Genomic DNA, 4293 nt, shown 5'->3' with positions numbered 1-4293 from the left:
CATTGTTGGATTTGTTTTGGTTTTGGTAGGAAGCTTTTCGATAGCTAAAGTTGAAAACATGCTTCCACCAATCCTTGTATGTGAAACTACAAATTACCCTTTCACAGCAGAGAATTTAAAAGCACATTTCTCTAACACCCTGGGCAGCTCTAAACAAGGTCACATTAAAGTTACATTGTTTCTATTTGAAATGTAACCATGCAGTTTCTTCTTCTAAGTGGCTAAACCTAAGCTCAAACAGTAAGGAACAAAAATTTGACTGCCAATTCCTGTGCCAACCAACATTTTGGTTTAATGTTTTCCCTTCCTACATAATTTAGGACAGCCACAGAATTTCACAAAACCTCTCCCAGTATTATTTATCTGTACTGCAGTACTGCTTAGAGACTTCATCTGCAATTCTCCGTGCAGTGAGGTCTGTGAGATCATCCTTCCACTTAAACATGACACAATGCCTATTGTCTGCTAGAACTAGCACCCAAATGTTATCAGCTTGTTACAACAAGATAGCATTTTTAGCACATTATCTTAATTTGCCAGTTATGCCACCTTTTATACCTGTTTAAAGAACAGACCAACAGAGTGAAAAATCAGTGAAATACCCCGAACAGTATTTTTAAAACAGTCCATCAGGGTCTAAGTACATGTTGGCAAATTTATTCCAGAAAAATGACTGAATAATGGTGCTGTATGGGGGGTATCAGATGTTAATTGGAGCATACTACCTACAGCACTTTTTTCCCCACAAAATGTAAATTCAAAAATATGTTTCTGAATGAAAAGAAAGCCACATTCTTTGCCATGGAAAGAAGATACATCACTATCCTTACATGAGCTCCTATTTTGTCCAACAGGGTTTTATACAACCATAACTTCATAAGCAAACTCAGTTTGTAGAAATTTGAGTGAAAAGACCATGTCTTAATGTGATCATCAAAGGTAGTAAACACTTTCTCTGAGCTTTTATGTATGGCTTATGAAAACATGGTGACTTGCAAGACAGAAGGCTTTGTTTTCATGCTTTAAGCTCACTGGATCGCACCAACAAATCTAAACTCCAGCTGTGGTAGATGGATTATAAGGAATCTATTTTGTGGGAAAAAAGCTGAGGAAGTTCCAATAAACCTTTTAGAAGAACTAGAGATGAATCTGAGATATCTGCAAGCCTCTATGGGTTGTCTCTTTCAAGACGTTGCCAAGTCACCTCCAATAACACAGGGTAACTTTCTAGTTTAACAGGTTTTTGAAACCTTCCTGTCTCAGGTAAAATTCAGTATCAACATGTGAAAATACCTCTCACTATAATGATTTAGTTGTTTTTCTGCAGCACACATTGGTATGTTTATCAACCAAACAAACTAAATGGAACACTGAAAACCTTCCTCTCAAACAAACAAATAGAAAATGCAATTGATGAGGGTATTATGCCATAGAAATAGGAACTTTTGTGATCACATTTTACCTAGTCATAATATTTCTAATTCTAACACAGCGCCCCAGAAGGTCTTTTGCACTTGGCCACTGCAGGCGTGCTGAAAAAGCATCTATTTGCAAGTGTTGGTAATTTGTACTTCTTAGCTAAACACACACTTTTCTAGGCTAGATAACAGCCCTGAAATGCACTAGATGAGAGAAGTATAATAGCCTAAAATCTTGGGATGCCACTTACAACTTGGCAACACATACCAGCTGGGAATCAATGCTGGAACCTGTCTAGAGGTCCACCACCTACCACAGGCTCCATGCTGGTAGCAGCAGCTCTTTAGAGTGCAAGGTCTTTGCCCCTCTGTGCTTCACAGTCTTTGGTTTACACCCTTAGTCAGTGACACAGCAGGGTTGTTGTATTTTGGTCTGCTGGACTTTACCATTGCACCATTACCTATCCAGAAAAAGAAAAGTCTACTGATGAGTAACATTTCACTGCTTTCTCACTATCATGGGTGAAACTGATTTTTCTCTCTTAAGGGTTTGTATGGAGCAAAAGAACCCATTTTTCACTACAGTAGCAGCAGAAAAAAGTTGTGATGATGAGGAAGGAGATCCGTACTGTGGAAATGAACACTGTGATTCAGACACTAATTTCTCCACTTTCTGAAGAAAACTAATAAAAGTTAATAAAAGGATCCTGAAACAATGAGAAATATTGGAATGCTTTCATACTGATGAAACACTCAATTCAGACCCAACTGTAGGTATTCTATTGATGTTACAATTCCATTTTTAGTGTTGATATTTTGGTTAATAGAAGTTTTTCCTTCAAGAGTAAGGTGAGGGATTTCATTGTAACATTGAGAGTGAGAGCAATATCCAAATGATTTCTGTCTGCATGAGAAGGCTCTAACTGGGATGTTAAGAATCTGGAATTTCCAGGAATGAAGCCTCTACCTCAAAGACTTCATACATGCTGATGCCTCTTGTAAACTGTATGCCTCCAGTTATTTCCAACGGGCTACGGAGACTTTTCACATACAAGCCATTGGTAGACTCTAAGCTAGGAAAGAATTAACTCATCTAAGAAAGATATTTTTTTCTGTATCAGTAACATTCATTGCCTTCTATGCCTTCTATTTGAGATTAATTTAAATCAGCCTCCATCCCAGTCCCCAGCAGAGACTTGCTGCTCCTCCATACCGTGTAGCTTTTGCAGAATGGAGATTGCTTACCTATGTGTTGGGCCTAATTCAACTCAGATAGGATTTTAGACAGATCCTTAAACAAGAGTTCCCACAGAAAACACTGAGTAACCATGTATTCAAGTTTCCTTTATCAACATACTCAGATGCCTAGTGTTAGAGTTCCTGAATAAAAGCCATTGTTCACAGCCGGTCAGACTGCCCAAGAGAGAGTGTAAGGTAATCTGTACAGCACTGAGGTAGCAAAGGATGAGAATCACTGCACTGCCACTGCAGGGTGTTTGTGCACCTATTTCTGTCTGGGGAATCTTAGACTGAGGCCAACTTGGCTTTGAGGTATTTGTGAAAAATTATCATGGTATTGTCAATGAGGAACAGTGAGAAGACAAATCTTAAATTCCATATCAAAGGTAATTTGGTTAGCAACAATAAGAAAAAGATCTGCTTCAGGATTTTTGAGAACTGCAGGTTGCTAGCGCTGGCTTTGAAAGGGACCAGCATGTAGATCACAGGAACAGAAATGGGGCTGGTCAGCACATCTATTGTCTATTTGCTACTGCAGGAGATAGCCACAGGAGACAACAAGCATTTTCAGGACTACCTGCAAATTTGCTTTCCTGTTGCTTGCAGCACAGCCAACATCTCAACATTGTGTTTCATCGGGTGCCAGATGTTTCAGACTAGATGAGGCAGAGGCAGCTTTACAACTTCCATCATGTAATATTTAAAGCCTGATTAGGTGTTTCTCATTTAATCACATATATTATTAATTTCAACGAAATTACTGTTTCTCCCCGTGCCTTTAAACAGCCAGTGAATAAAAGTTGGGTTGCTAAGGCAGAATTATAGCCAACTATTCCAGTTGAGCTGACTGCATTCTGATTACTTAATAACACCCAAGTATGTGCAGAATTTGTCCTTGCTGTGAGCCACACAGAGTGTTGCACTACTGAAAAAACCCTCAGAAAAGGCTGCGCTGCATTGGCTTAAGTGCTTTCCCCAGCGTGGTTTATATTCCAGGTAGTTGAAGAAGTCCTCAGCGAAGAAAAACCGCATGAGTTCCATCTGTACCTCTCCCCAACGCCTCAGAGCAAGTCAGAATGACTGCCCAAAGCCTGCTCCAAGGAGCGTCATTTGCCATTCCGGCTGCGATTCGTTTGCCCCGCGGGACCGCTGGTGAGACCCGGCGAGACTCAGCCCCGGCAAGGCTGCAACGCCGCGCCCGAGAACTCATCGGGCCACAGGGCTGGGGGAAGGCACAGGCGCTCCGCTCCGCTCCGCACCGCCGGTGCCTGCGGGCTGCGTGTGCGGCGGGCGGGAGGCCGGGCCGGCAGATGCCCCCGGGAGCACGGCCAGGCCTCGGGCCTCACTTCGGGCAGCGCCGTCGCTGCTCCGCGCTCTCCATCTCCACGTCATGTCCATCTCCCTCTCCCTCCCGCTCGCTCGCTGTGCCGCCAGGTGCGCCCGGAGGCGCAGCGGGTACCCCCGCAGCCATCTCGCCCCGCTCGGGGCGGCTGCGGCGCGGGGCTCGCCCTCCCCTTCTGCCCTCCCCTCGCTGCGGGCCGCGCCGGTGGGCTTGGCTTGGCTTGCGGCTGCAGCGCGGGGCTCGGCGTGAGTCACGCAGCCCGCGGCGCGGCGAGCCGAGCGCGCAGGCACACGG

Source organism: Onychostruthus taczanowskii, unplaced genomic scaffold, assembly GCF_017590055.1.
Source record: "Onychostruthus taczanowskii isolate IOZ18803 unplaced genomic scaffold, ASM1759005v1 scaffold3, whole genome shotgun sequence".
NCBI classification, from domain to species: domain Eukaryota; kingdom Metazoa; phylum Chordata; class Aves; order Passeriformes; family Passeridae; genus Onychostruthus; species Onychostruthus taczanowskii.
This window is presented reverse-complemented; position numbering follows the sequence as displayed.